Here is a 15,961-nt window from a genome sequence, read left to right as displayed (position 1 = left end):
GTGGGCCTGGAGAAATCTGCACGTTGATCATGTGTTTGATGGTTTATTGTATGAGAAACTTCTGTAGAGAAGGATGAGAATGGTTGCTCTGACATGTATTTTCACAAGTATTTGGGCATTGCAGCCGAATCCTGGATGTTCCCAGGTGCCTGACACAGGAAATTGCAACTCAACTTCTGGCTTTTCTCCTGCACTGGTAAATTTTAGACAAATTTTAAAGTACAAAGGTGGCATCTGCTGAGATCAAAGATCTCATTTCTAAAGACTTGTTGTGCCCATGTTGTTCCCCCTCCTCTGGCAGGAGGAGATGTGTCTGCATGGGGGGACTGTGAGGCTCTCGCTGCTTTTAATCCAATTGTTGCCTAATTTACAATTTTGCCGTGTAATATGTGTTTTATACCAGAGATTATTCAGCTACTGAGCCTGCTGGGCTCTGACATTTGTCATTATATTAAAAGCTTGTTCAAAGGCAGCAAACAAAACACTTTTCCTTCTGAGTGAAAGTCAGATAGACAAATCCAGCTGTTGCATGTAAAAATAGCTACAGATGTCCTCAACAGGAGAAAGGTTTTCACACGTTGTTATAGCAACAGAAATTCAGGAGAACTTTAAGATTGGGTATTGTCTGGTTTTTTTTCAAAGTTACCACTAAATATACCCATCACAAATAATTTGCTTTTTAAAGAATCACCCAGGGAGTGATTATGGAGTATAGGGAGAAATTATGCAGTATAAAATTAATTCCAACTTACAGGTGATGATTTTACATGATATAAAACATGATCTAACTGTTTTTAATAGGTAGTCCAGTGTCAGTTTGAAATGTGCTTTGTGTTACCTGCATGACATTTTTTAGATCTCTGGATGTGGGACATCTGTTACATTCTCCTCTCACTAATTGTTAACACACACAAAATGGCATAATCACATTTTTTTCCAAGCAAATAGTTGTGTTGTGGCTGAAGGTCTGGAAATACCATGAGGAATTTTGTTTTTCAGAACTAGTATTCTGACTTGAAAGCATAAATATTTCTCCTATGATTAGTGGACTTTTTTTAGCAAGTGTCAAGTCAGCTCATTCTTTGTTTTGCAGCTGCTTTTGCTCCGAGTCCAATTTGTATTCTGGGTGTTACCCCACAGCTCCTTTCCCTACGTTTAGTGGATTGACATCTGTGGCAGCCAGACTAATATTTCATTAGCAAATCTTATCATTCTGAGTTGCTCCTCATTTGCAGCATAATTTTGTTCTGGTTGAGGCCTCTGTGGTTGGAAGTTGCTCTGTCTCCCTCTTTCACCCCCTGTTTCTTTGTGCTTTGTTATCTGTCCTAATTTCATAATAACATAAACAATATTTAAATGGAAATCCACCTCCCAAATGGTGGAACTGACCCGAGGGGCAAATCATTATTCTTTTCATGCCGTTCCTACTTAACTTCTCTTGCCCTTCTTCCCTCTCCCTTTGAGTGACAATTTGAATATTGAAATCAGAAGTTCTTTGGGTCAGGGAGCATTTTCTGCGGGGTGCAGTGGCCACCACTTGGAATTCCACTGGAATACAAGAAATGACAGTCCAGATACTGAGACTTCTCCCACATATCAATGTATTTCTATCCATTTACGGGGGACTGGAGGCCAGGCATTGAACTGAGGGTGGGGGTTTCCATCCCCAATGACCCTCGTTCCTCCTTTCCTTTGCTGCTCCTCTACCCCACTCAACCTTTGCAAAGTGCCTCCCAACTGCTTCCCTTCCTGTGCTCCCTCAGCAGGGTGGAGGTGACAGGAACACTGTCCTGGGAAGTGCTGAGTGGCAGAGATGCCATGATTGGGGTTCTTGTCACTGCCACTTGGCAAACTAACCCAGGGAGCTGCAGGAGGAATGAGTGACAGGACAAGGGGAATGGCCCTAAGCTGAAGGAGGGCAGGTTTGGATTAAATATTGGGAAGAAATTGGGAAGAAATTCTTTTCTATGAGGATGGGCAGGCCCTGGCACAGGTTGCCCAGAGCAGCTGTGGCTGCCCCATCCCTGGAAGTGTCCAAGGCCAGGTTGGATGGGGCTTGGAGCAACCTGGGCTAGTGGGAGGTGTCCCTGCCCATGGCAGGGGGTGGAACCAGATGAATTTTGAAGTCCCTTCCAACCCATTCTGTGATTCCATGTTCTGTTTGCAAGAATGATCAAAATCTGCAGGTAGCAAAGTGTAATAATATCATCTTGTAGAACTTCTGAAGGAACCTTGGTTTGCTTGAAAGTGGTTTTGCTGATAAAAATGTAGTTCTAAAATAATTCAGGGATAAATCTAAGCAATCCGTTGATTAGAGTTGCAGTAATTTCTTATATAGAGGTAAGTTTGCAAATTGATTCTCATTTGGACTGATTAAATAATTGCAATATTTCAGTTTCTGGGAAGTATAAGGAGCCTTTTTTTTTTAAATTCTAAGTTACCATTTGACATGTCCCTGCTATTGTGTCCAAACATACAATGATCAACTATCTAATACTTGGAAAATTAATGTAAGCAGTATGAGACCTAACTGGAGTTTATTAAGCATCTTTTAGTGCCACTTCAGTGCAACTTACTTGCAGAAATAAATATGTGTATTTCCTCTGGGGTTTTTTTATCATCCAGATTTGTTTCCATACAAAACTTGGTCTTGGAAATTTTTCATGACTAATAAGACTAATGCTACTCCTTAGGCTATAACCTGAAAGATCTGAGGTCAGCCTTGTGTTCTGTAGGAACATATTAAGTTGAATCATCAGAGCTAAAATAGATCATCATATTACCGGGAAATCTGCTGCTCTTTCCAGCCTGGACAGGACAGCGACAGCCTCAGCTGAGGGGGTGTTTTATAGCTGTGAGAGGAGTCACAGAGGAGGTGACATCAGCACCTGATGGGAGAAGGACAGGTATATGACTGGATATATCCTTGTTTTAATGGACTACTGTATTTATGGCGAGATAATGAATCAACTCTGCTGAATCCAAACACAGATGAAGGTCTGAGATCAGCCACCACGAGTGAACTGATGTCAAACAAAATCCACGTGGTCCTGGTTTTCCACAGGCTCTCATATTTCAGGCAGTTTTGGGGTGCTGTGGCTTTGTGATGTTTGATTTTCTGTGGAAAAGGAAATCAAAAATGAAACCTGAGAATTCAGTGCCAGGTGGTCTTCTTGCGCTCTGAGAGCTGCTGCTCTTGTTGTGTCTGGATGCCCTAATGAATCAGCAAAATGCAGCTTTTCCCAAGAACAGAAGATGCTTCCAGTCTTTCCATTTTAGATATCCCCATGTTTGTGGTTATCTGTGATCAGAATCATAAAGTAATCCTGGATGAATTAACAAAGTGCTCCATTATGGTCTTCAAGGCCAGAGAAGAGCTGGCTTTGCCACCAGGCCCCTTAAAGATCATTCTCTGTACCAGCTTTTTCTTGCTGCAGTTTGATTTCCTTCCTGTGTCACGAGGACATAAAGGTAAAAGCAAAAATGTTCTGGAAATCAGTAAAAACTCGCTTTGCATCCTTTTTTAACTCCCTTTAGCTTAAAGTAACTGGGTTAATTCCTTTTTTTATGTACATACAGCAAGTGGTTAAAAATAACAACTGGTTTTCAAATTAGATTTGACCATGCAGATAAATAAATAGATGAGTTCTAGGCCTGTTGAAGCATTAGAAAACAAAAAGTTAATGAAAATGGGGAGCATAAAAGAAAGGGGGATATATAAAACACACAGCATGTGTAGTTCCTTGACTACTTAGCCTTATAAATAGCACACAGAAATCATGTTCCACTGAATTGCATATGGAATAGAGCAAAAATATGCAAATGATTGCCTCGAAAAGACCCAAGCATGAAAATAGCTTTGCTTTTCTTCTGTTCTCCTCTCTGCAGGATGTTGTTTCTCCAGAATGTTTACTCTCTCCTACCTTGCTCATCAACTCTTTCACCAACAACGTGGATTTTTCTTTTCAGGCCTGGTTCAGGTGAGGATAGTCCATCAGAGACATCCTCCCTGGAGTGTAATTAAAGCAGTGACCTACCTGGGAAAGGATCCTGTCCTGCCTGAGGAATGCACCTGATGACAGGAAACCATTCCCTGCCTTGGGAAGGATGGTGCTGGATCCACCTCAGGAATACAGTGTCAGATTCTCAGTCAAAGACCTTTCGTGTTGGTTCTTTCATTCCCTGCTTTTATTAGCAGATAATAGTCCAGATTACAAATACTGGTGAATATTCCCATAGAAAAAAAAAAAAAAAAGTCGATAAATCAGCTTTGAAATCCGCTTATAATTAAATATTAGATGCAGTTTCAGTTAATGCTGTCATGTGCATTCTGCAGGACCTTGCCCAGTGCTTGGTAAACAAATCCAAACAAATGGATGTGGGCGCTTTCAGAGTGAAACTCCCCTGGATTGCCTGCCAGGCTTTCCATTATTCATAATCAAGATATTTTTTTTTTTTAATAAGCTGACCTGTTTAATGATAAAAATGCCTGTGAGGATAATTAAATTGAATTCTGTGCTTAAAGTGACCCTCTGATTCATGGGCATTTGCAGCAGAAAGAACAAAAATAAAATGAAATCCTTATTGAAAGGTACAGTAATTAAGTCTCTCAGTTCTGATTATCACCAGCTGGGCTGGGAGTGTTGGATCAGCGAAGAGTGTTGCTCAAGCAAGAGGCTGCCAGGGTAATGGACCCAAAAATTTGGTTAAATGGGAGATGCTTCCCTAAAAAAAATTAGATTTTTTAAAAAAATTTGATAGGGAAGAGAAGAGCTGAAACCCTCACAGGATCATTCCTTACAAACAGATGTGGAAGAGCTGGTTCTCCAGGCCTGTATCGTTTTACAACCAAAAATGAGCATAAATGAGCAGCTCTGGCTGAGAACAACCACAAAATGTGTGGATGGCCAGTGTGGATTTTGCCTTGCCAGGGGGTTGGCTGCTCTTTGCTTAGGTGTTAAGTGGAAATGTGAGACAGAGCAGGCTCTGGGCCTGAGAAAAAAATGCCTCTTTCCCAGGCAGTCAACATATTATTCGATGCCTGTTTTGAATTATTAAGCAGCTAATCGGATTCTAAAGGCATGTCTTTCTATTGCTTTGGATTAAGGGCCTGATTACAATTCTTAATTAGTCACCTCAATTCCCATTGATTCCAGAGAGTTAGGACACACCAATCTCTGCATGCTCAAGCTCTAAATTCTGTAGCCAGAAGACACTGGTATGTAGGACAGGAGCTGGAGGGGGCACCCCCACAGCACTGCACAATGTGACTGCAGGTTACGTTATGAGGTTAATTAATTAAGGGCTATGCTCTGGAGATCCTGTGTCTCTTGAATTACCCTCCTTCCTTTAAGGCAAAGAGCTAAGGGGAATTTCACATGTTTTTAATAGACTAGAAAAGCCATCGAAAATAGGGCTGAAAAGCAGCTCAGGAGGTCGTTCAGTCCATCTTCCCACCTCAAGGTAGAACTCTGAAATCTGCCCCATATCCTGGGAGGTCCTTTGCTGACCTCGTCTCACTTGCTGGCAGCGGAGATCCCACAGCCTCCTTCTGCAGGATATTCCAGTTCTTGGGGATGTTGGTTACAGGTGGGACAGTTTTCCTTCCTGCCTGATCGGAATCTCTCCCATTAATTTCTTCAGTAATGTTTGTCCCTTCCTCATGAACACAGAGAACAATCTCATGCCTTCCTCAGCTTCTTTGTTCCGTGTGTGAATTCCTGTGGTTCCTTCTGCATCACCACTTATTCAGGGGTAACATTTTTTAAACTACTGATCATTCCCATTGCTCTGATTCGCACTTTTAGAACGAAGATCTTCACCGAATCTGAAGTAGTTGGGTTGGTGACAAAAATCAGCAGAAAACAGACACGATCCTTTCAATCCTGCAGGTATGACAGGATGTATCCACGTATGTATGGAGTGGCTGCAGCTTGAGGACTCTGGGTGAGTACCCAGTGCCTGTGCAAGACGTCTCCTCTCCAGCCCATGCGGGATAATCCGTGATCCTTGGGCTGGAATTCACTGGAGGGGCCGTGCTGGCGTCATCAGTGTAGGAATGGGACCAGGGGCCCAGGAGTGAACTGGGGCGTGCAGTCCCTCCTTAGCCATCTGTTGTTTTTTTTTTTATTATTACAACCTCCCAATCCTTCATACTTCAATTTTTCATCTTTTCTCTTCAAATCTGAATGTCTTGGGGTTTTTTTTATGCTCCCTCAAAGGGGAAGTTAAATTGTAACCAGAAAAAAAACCACCAGGAATGGCTGCAAGAACAGGCCTTGCAGAGGAGCCGCCTCACTGGGAAAATTGTGGGGCACCTTTGACTTTCCTCCTTCCAGTTTCTATCTGTCCTTTTAGTAAGCTCTTTCCTGAGTGTGCTCCTTGCTGTTTCCCTCCTGGATCTCTTATGCACAGAAATTGCTCGTGGAGTGTTGGGTTGGTTTTTTTTTTTTGAGTCTTTTGAACCTCTCCTGCCTTTGCCAAGCTGAGAATCCCGATGTCTTCTGGTGAACTCACTGAGACCTTCACTTAGGTCTTTAGCAGATGAATTTCTTAGAGAAGAATTATCAGTGTTTGAATTTACTGACCATTTAATGGGAAAGAAATCGTGAGTTATTACCCACTGTGCTGTATGGTGGTGCACTATATCAAGCTGAGTCCAGCAGAACTTTTAAATAAATTCCACTCTCCATGTTTAGGATTGTGTATAGTTTTGCATTAAATTATGTTAACTGCTGAGTGGGGCTGTGATATGTGTACTGCTCCTTTTAAAAGGGAAAAAATCAGGTTATCAGAAGTGGCATGGAGTCATATTTAAAATTCATGTGACAGTGACAGAATGGATTTGAAAGCAAGGTAAAATCATAACTTAGAGTCTGCCTGTTGTGCACAAACAACCTTTAAATGTTGTGCTAATGCTATAAAGGAGAGGGCAGTAGACTTTAAGAACATATTCTGAAGTTAAATAATGAATTTTGCTGGGGACTGAGCACTGAGTCTGTCTGGAGCCTGGTGTAATTTCTGCTGGAAGACTCAATCCCAACCAAGCAGTGCCATGGACTTCACCTAACAGCATTTTTCTGTCTCAGATTTATGTAAATCCAAGTGTCTCCCTGAGTACTCCCACCTGCTAAAGGTTTCATCAGGAAACAACATTATATTAAATACTTGGAGTGAGAAATCTGGGGGTTTACTTTCCTTTTTTTTTTTTTTTTTAATTTAAATTGGTTGCTGCTTTAGATTCTTTAAAATGTGATACTTAACATCAACAGAGAGGAGCAAATATCTGATTATTGCTGCCATCCTGGTCCTGTATCAGAGGCTCTGGCAGATTTAGGATGCAGAAATCTTTGCAGTCCAGACTAAATGTTATTCACTGTTTCTTGCTCTTATCAGTCTTCCTCACTATTTCCTTTAATATATTCCACAGAGAGAAGAAGAGAAATACATTCCAACTTGGAATTAAAATATATCAGTGTGTCAATCTCTGTTATGAATGAAATGCCTGAGACATTCACATTATAAGAAAGAGGACTTTAATTATTGTAGTAGCAAGTATGCAAATTAATCTCAATCATTCTATTAATTCTTTTCTTTTCTCTTTTCTTTTCTTTTCTCTTTTCTTTTCTTTTCTTTTCTTTTCTTTTCTTTTCTTTTCTTTTCTTTTCTTTTCTTTTCTTTTCTTTTCTTTTCTTTTCTTTTCTTTTCTTTTCTTTTCTTTTCTTTTCTTTTCTTTTCTTTTCTTTTCTTTTCTTTTCTTTTCTTTTCTTTTCTTTTCTTTTCTTTTCTTTTCTTCTTCTGTGTTTAAGAAATGACTATAAATGCTAGTGTATAAAACTAATATAAATATATAAAACTATAACATCTTGTACTTGTTTCATTTTCCTGATCCCTGAGGAGTTCATGTTGCTGCCATTCCTCCAGATTTGTTTTTGCTACAGTTTATTATCTGATTTTAATTTGTTTTTTTAGTTTTGAAACAGCAAACCAAAGCTGATGAATATCTGTCTAACCCTAAATACAGTGTAGGACCAAACATGCCCTTTTTTATCCATATATCAAAATCCACAAAGTTTTACACTTGTAAAGGTTTTTGGATGGGCTGGTTTTGCTCATGATACAGGGAATAGTTGAGTTTGATTATGGAAGGTGCTTAATCTGCATTTCTGGAGTTTTTGAGGGTCTTCAGCTCATGCCAAATCAAGCCCCTAACTTTTCATCCTCATTAACGTCAGGGAAGATCTGGACCTGGATTACTCTTCCACACCCCCTGCAGTTTTCCCATCTGCCTCTTGCAGCACTTCTTAAGTAAGACCCAGAACAGTGCTGGTGACTGGGTGGGTGAGGTGTAGGATCCCTCCTGCATTCCCTGGATATTCTGGGAGCAGCTGCCACCTGCCTGTCCCACCTTGTGGCTCTCCTGTTCCCGTTTGTGACCACAGCTCTGACCTGAGCCTGAGAAACGGCAAAGTCACGAAGTTCTGTGCAATCATGAGCTGGAACAGGAGAGAAACAGATGAGTAAATACCCAAATATTTTATGAGGAAGCCTTAGATTGGTAAATATGCTGTCCTTTCCCAGCACCTTCTATCTAAGGATTAAAGCGCAGTTTCCAGCTATTAATGAATTGAATTTCATGGTACTCTCCTAAAATTTTAAAGCAATAAACCTCCTTGACACTCGGATGGATGAATGTGTGGGGATTAAATGATTTGCTGGCAGGAGTGTCATTTGTCAGACACAGGCCTGGGAGCAGAGCTCGGGCTCCTATCATGTTACATCTTCCAATTTACCCCCGCTGTGTTATTAGAACTCCAATCTTGCTTTAACAGTAACTTTGCCTGTGTTATCTCCGAGCTCAGCTGGTGTCCCTAATCTTTATTTTTTGCCTCGGTATATTATTTTCAGTGCAAGCCGTGGCAGTTGTGTCTCTTCTGTTGACTCCATGCCTCATTAAAAAGCTCACTCAGGCAGGTGCACCACCTGTATTTGCAGTGGAAAACTCTCTGCCCTTGAGGCAATCTTTGTGCTGCCTGACTGTACTTCTGATAGATCCAATTGTGTGCTATTAGGAGACTGTTACAGCTAAATCCAACAGAAACCAGTCACTGCTATTTTCAGTGTGGGTATAGAATACAGATTTTTTTTTTTTAGTGGTTTTTTTTTACAGTTAAAAATTCTTGTGCTTTCATGGTTTTTTTTCTCCAAACCCTTTCACACTAAAACATGCATAAATGTACCTGTATTTCATCTTTTCTTGATTGCCTCCTCCTGAATTTGTTCTTTTGTGGTTATATAATTACTATTCTGCTTTGCTGCTGCCCTTAGTCCAGAACTGGGGGTTCCTTCATTTATTCCAGGTTGTTATCACTGCTAGATAATGACACCCACCGACATCATTATCACTACCATTGTGTGTTATGGAGACAGGAGTGATTGAATTTATTTTCAAAACATTATTTGGTCCAGGTTTTTAATGATGTCTTTCTTTTCTGTGTTAACTAGGTGATTTTGTGTGATCTTTCATCTTCCACCTGTTCTAGTGATCTTCCCTCTTTCTCTTCCCAAGGAGTCTGTGGTGATTGTTCATATTTAAACACACACACATGTGATATACACATAGGTATTTTTATTATTTTATATTATATGTATTTTATGTGTGTATATATATATATACACATATGTATGCATGTACTGAGTATTTACCTTCAAGGCAGTGTCTCAGTGTGATGCTAAAAGATGGTGAGAGAAGGATGATGTAGATTGGGGGGTGAGAAATCAAGTTAGACAGAGGATTCCGACCTTTCTCATTTTTATCCCATCCCAGCTGTGGAAAATCAAGCTGCTATTCACATTACTCTGGTTATATTTGAGCTTGGACAGCCTCAATTTCTCCACAGAGTCCTGCTGTTTTTTCTCACATGGTCCATTCCTTGCTGCTTGATCAAAACAGTTGTGTAATCATGCTATCCATGCTTAGCAATTTGGCTGTTTTTCATCCAAGGTAGCTTGGATGTCAGTGCTGGTAGAAGTAATCATTTATTTTTAGGTTCTAAATCCTTTGGGAATGCATAAAGCACCGTAGACGTAGAAGATAATAATTTGTCTCCGAAGGTTCCTTATTTTTTTATTAATGGTTTGATTTCATATTCTCTCTGTCTGCGTATCACTTACTGCCTGAATATGTATTACCAGTGTAATTGATAGTGTGGCTCCTCAGCAACTCTCCTAACTGCTGATTACAGCGGTGACACTGCACCATTGGAGGAAGCTTTGAGCCTACTCATCACCGTGGGTGAGTCAGTCCTCGTGGTGGATTATTTACAATCCCGCTTCAGGCAGCTTCAAACCAGCCCTGTTGTGTTCCAGGCAGGTCTCTTCTGATCTCAGTGAATTTTTGCCACGGTCCTGCATTAAATCCCAGGTAATGTTGCTTGTTTGCATTTGTTTACCTTCCACAGACACAAAACCCTTTCAGTTTAATCACTCAATTCACATGGTTGAATGCTGTCTGTGTGTGAGTCTGCACAGGGTGGACCCAAGGCAAAGGCAGGACAGTGACACACATTTTCAGCCCTTCTCCACCCTCACTTCACTCAGGCTCTGTCATCTGCAGGCTGTTGTGTGCTGCCTCCTTTCCTGGGCTATTACGTAACAGATTCTTGCTTATATTTAGAGCTCGTCCGTCTTGTGAAGAGATCTCAGGTTTAATAATGAGCTTAGGGGAGAAGATGACAATCTCCTTTGGGGGGGTGGAGGGAAAGGGGAGTTCTGGGATAATTCTTACATGAGCTGCACTGGACTGGGGCAGTGTTATCACCCCAGAAATGGGCGATCTGAACGTGTTAATCATGCAAAATCAAATGCAACAGAGGAGGTTTGAAGAAAAGAGTGATTTTGTTTTCTTTTTTTTTTTCATAAACAAAGCCCCAAATTTTGGTGTATATCAGGCAGAATTTGTGTGGGAGAATTGGTGTTGTGTTGGGAAATCCATGTGTCTATAATAAACAGTGTCTATAATCTGGCAAGATTTTCTTCGTAATGTCATAGCTATAAAAGCTCCTTTTTTTTTTTTTCAGTTGACCTCATGACAGTGATTGGACTGTGTACACAGATTCGTTTTTAAATGGGGCTGGGAAATAATTTTAAATAATTTCAGGGCACGTTTTACAAGTTTGAAATAATTCACTGTAGATGTCTTAATAACCTGGCATGGCCTCAGAGTGTTATTCCTCCTCTCTTTCACTGGTATTTAGGAGGAGGACGTTTGGTTGGGTTTTTACCTCTCCAGGTTTTCTTTCTTTTTTAATTATTCTTTTTACTCCTTGGAGATGCCACAATTTGCAGCATTTCCTGCTGTAAATAGATCCACATAGAAAGTGGAAGGTGAACTATAAAAGGAAAATGGTTTGGCTTGAACTTATGTTGCTACAACTACTCCCCCAGTTCTCTCCGCAGCATCGGAGTGTAAATCTCTCCTTGTCATTTGTGGGCAAAATTCTCCTTGTGAATCGATTGTGTGGAGTGAGTTTCATCCTGGTGCAGTCCCCTGTGATGTCAGTCCAAGGTGGGAAAGCAAGACATGCCCAAATTCCTACCCAGACGTGGCTCAGCAGGGACACCTCGTCCCATCAGCCCATCAGGACAGGTATTTGAACACATCTGTTAAGCTACAAAGAGCATGAAACTCAACATCTGTGTTTCAGAGAAGTTGTCAAGTTGTTGTCAAGGTAATTTCTGTCCCTGTTGGATTTTTGTCTGTTCGATCTTTCATGGTGTGGCCTCTTAAAAAGGAGACACAGAGGAGAGACAGGACTTGGGATTTCCATGGCCCAGCCTTGAGTGTGGAGTTGGATCTGCCACTGTAAAATGAAGATATCTTTGCATTTTTTCCACCTGAAGGGAGGGTGGATTGTAGGCAAAGCAGAATAGAAACACAGAGTTCAACACCATGAGGTGCTTTTAGGTCATTAACTGGAGGGTGTAGAGCCAGGCTCAACAACTTGTAAATAAATAAGTTCTGCTTATTTATAATAATTTAGGATTAGCAATAATCATTTAGGATTAATAATCCCAAATAGCCATTTTGACCTGTCCAATTAAATCAAAGTCTGTGCCTTTCTTTTTTTTGTTTATTTGTTTGTTTTCATTTGTTTGTTTTGGGGGGATGTGTTGTTGTTTTTTTTTTAATAAAGTACTGTATTTGGGGGACTCTCTTTCACCTGCTCTTCATGAATGTGATTACTGGAGATGGAGAGCTGTGGGTTTGGCTGCTGTCTCTTTAGGAAATCTTTTAAACTAGGATTGGACACAGAATATTTTACAACCTGTGGAAAAACATGTAAAGGCTGCCATTGTGTCGCTCAGGCCAGAACAACCCAAAGCCCTAATGTATTTTATCTTCTGTTCTGTTCCTCAACACTATAAACAATTCAGATCTGTTGGCTTAACTACTACTGGCAACTGTTATTTATTAGGAATGACTGAAATAACTATGTGGCTCAGTAGAACAGAATGCATTAGGGACTTTAATGTGAAACAGGATAGCTGAAAAATGTCGATTATCCTTTCAAGAGAAAACCCAAACCCCTAAACCCACCGTTATCCTTTGCAATTGTGCAAAGGACAAGTGACAGTGGGAATTAGGATGTGATCTTTCTGCATAAGGAAGGGTTTGTACCTCTAACAGAGCACCAGCCCCGTTTATCCCTCTGGTACCTTGAGCATCAGGATCAGGAATTTTGAACTTGAGGTCCCAATAAAATCTTCACTGTGCCCCACTGTATAATGCTGGAATCTGCTTGTGGTTATATGTTTGTCTGTAAGGCTGTTTTTGAAGGTAATGAATTGTTTTTTCATGATTGCTTTTCATTTGTTCGTGTTTCAAGCCGGGAGAGAGCAGCAGGACTTCCTGGAATCAGTGCAAGGGAATCGCTGTTCCCTCGCTCCATCCCCCCCTTTAGGGTCAATTAACAATAACTGACCGTTCTCGGTGCTTCATCACTGGTTTGAAATTGCTTTCCAGGGGTCAATATCATTATCCCTGTGTTGCAGAGGACCCTTTGGGAGGGCTGGGAGCGGGCAGGGAGTTAGCATGGCCCGACCGGACTGTGCCCCACCAGATGCATGGCTGTGGAACACCACAGTGCCTTTGCAAGTCAACTGATTATAAATGGCATGCTGGGAATCAATTTTTTTATCACAAAAGAGTTGACGTGCAGGACTTGGGTGACTAATTATCTAATCTTACATCTGGCATAAACACCCGAGCCATTTGGATGATGAACGGCGTTCCACGGGTGGGAGAAGGAGCGAGAGAACATTCTCTGCTGACTCAGTGGTCGTAAATCTTGCGGGGTGTCTTTTGCCTCAGAGTTGATATTTGTTCAATGGGTCGAGAGAAGTGAAGTGATCAAATGTCATTTGGAAATCCTGGCCTGCAGCTTTTAGGGTTTTTTTTCCTCAGGTGAGGTGAACGCAAACGTTACAGCACGAGCGCAGTGAGTCGGGGACTGGCTCTGTGGGGTGTTGGGTTGAAGGGGCAAATGTGGATTCATCGTCTTCACCCCTTTTTCAAGGAGTCATTTTCCATTTGTTTGCCTTAATGATGATCTGCAGCAGAGCGTGGTGTGTGCTGCTGTGCAGCATTTGGTTCCATTTATTTGAAATTAAGCCATTAACTACAACAGCACAAGGCATTTTTCTTCTTGAAAGCAATCAGTATGTTAATCCGATCCCAAATAAAAAGATGCTCTGCCCTGGGTGATTCTTATTTAACTTGTATTTCTGGACACAGCAGATTTTATGGGATATCCCTTCCAGTTAAGGGAAGTATCAATGAAAGTTTATTTTAAACAGAGAGGAAAAAACAGGGGCAAAGTGGATCTGAGGTAACAAAGTTTTTCTGCAACATGAACTTTTCTAGATACTGTGTCATTAATATTTTATAGTAAGCAGAGAAATCAGCAAAAACTCCAGCTAGGACATAAAATACCTAAAATAAAAAGAAGATCTGTAAGTGCCTTCAGAGTGAGCTTGGACACTCTCATTGATTTTAGACAGCATCTCATTTCATCTTGACAAAGTACAGAATTTATAAATTAAATCTGATGTGTGCTGTGTACGGTTTTATGCTGATGTTGGCACACTTTCAGATGTAAAATTAAATTACTTTTTCCAATAAGGCAGCCTAGATTGAAGCATGGATTCCTTTCTTTGCTAATGGAACTAGTAGAAAGATATTGAATTATGCTGACTTTGGAATTGTGTGAGCGCCAAAGAGAGGAAAATCAATGACATTTTTAATGTCCTGTGGAGCTTTTAAACAGGCCTCGGGTCTGGCACAGACCCTCCCTGTGAGGTAACTCTTGTGGACGCTGCTTTTCCAGTGAATAAATGTATTTCTGCAGGTAAGCAGCACCTTTGCATCCGTGTGGCTCCATCCCAAGTGGGCAGTGCCAGGATTTTTGGAGCACGGGAGGACTCTGGTGACACAGAGCGTGTGTCACTGAAACCCTGAGCAGAGAATGTGCTGTGCAAACAGTGCAGCCTGATCCCTGTAGAACAATAGCAACAAAAACCAGAAGGATCTTTTCTCTCAGTGTAAATCCCTGAAAGCCACATGAGTGGGTAATACCAATAAATCATCTTTATTTTGATTAATTAACGATAGGGGAAACACAAATTTATTTTTACTATGTGTTTGCAGTTACAAAGCTGAATACCAGAGATCTGAGTTTTATCATGCATGTCCATCAAATATGTGGCTTGCTGGTATATTTTAAATTTTATAATGATAATTTTGCAAAAGGCATTTATGGCAGTAATTAAAATTTTATGGAAGAATATCCAATTCCTCAGAATCTTACTGCTCAAATAGAAAGGATTCTGATTTAGATAGGGGCAAACTGCTGTATAGGCACATCCTTGACATCTCAGTATTATACCAGAGGTTCACAGATTGGGGTTCATTTTTCCCTGCATTCCTTCAAAGTCCAGGTTTTCCTTTCTTTTAATAACAGGTGGATATAACACGGCTGCGAAGGGCTCAAGTCCTGAAATATAATTTTCAACAACAACCTTCTATCTTCAGTTCTTTGATGTAATGAAGGAAACCATCACACAGTCACTTCTGGGAATTCAATTTCTTGCAGTAATTTGGCTTTCAGCCCCTGGAAGATTCATCTTGGGTTTTTAAGGGTGGTTGGCGTTACAGTCGGTGACTTCTGTCATTTTAAAAGCTGCCACGGCGTCAGCTCCAGAGATTGGAGTATCAGTGACCTCAGAACTGCCACATTGTGAGGATGAGTGAGAGAAGTCAGAGAATTAGGTTTCAAAGATAATACAGGGGCAATCTCTTCAGCAGAGCAGCTCTGCAAAAGCTGGTTTATGTGGTTTGGACTCTGCTCAGTTCACCCCCTCGGTGTCAATGCTGTTTTATTGACAGTCATTAAATCCCGAATGCTTAGGAGTGCCTTGTGGTCAGCAAGCATTTATTTTTCAGATGAACACTGCCCTTCATGACACTGGACCTCATCAAAGAGACAAAGGTGACCTTTTTATTTTCTCTTGCTTACGTTTTGTTAGGTTTATGTACTGTCATGTGCACGTCCCCCTCTGGAGGGAGGAAAGATCGACTTGCTACGCAGCAGAAAATTGAGAGATTCCAGTAGCATCATTCCAACTTTGTTTCACATCTTAATCCAGCTGTTGCAGATGTTATTTGATGAGCATGCACCTCTGGTTTGGGCTTTTTTTTTAACCATCCAGTTAAGACAGACTTAACCACAGGGAAATATCTATATAAACCTGGTCTAGAATATGGCAGTGAACACAATGCAGAAGGTTAAATATTTGATAAACACAGAGTCTGTGTAGACATGGGCATGGTAAACACATCAGAAAGAGTGTATCTTTTAATGGCTGTGTATTATATTTCTGTTGCTTACAACTGTCAGCACAA

The 15,961-nt window shown here is 40.8% G+C and overlaps 1 protein-coding gene across 1 annotated transcript in view; it reads left to right on the top strand.

Annotated features, from left to right (window-relative positions):
• The window catches only part of PPM1E (protein phosphatase, Mg2+/Mn2+ dependent 1E), a 57,295-nt gene that overhangs the window by 28,454 nt on the left and 12,880 nt on the right, over positions 1–15,961 (top strand). The window lies entirely within an intron of this gene.

Source organism: Myiozetetes cayanensis, unplaced genomic scaffold (genome assembly GCF_022539395.1).
Source record: "Myiozetetes cayanensis isolate MyiCay16 unplaced genomic scaffold, myiCay2020 scf27, whole genome shotgun sequence".
In the NCBI taxonomy this organism is placed as follows: Eukaryota; Metazoa; Chordata; class Aves; order Passeriformes; family Tyrannidae; genus Myiozetetes; species Myiozetetes cayanensis.
This window is presented reverse-complemented; position numbering and strand designations above follow the sequence as displayed.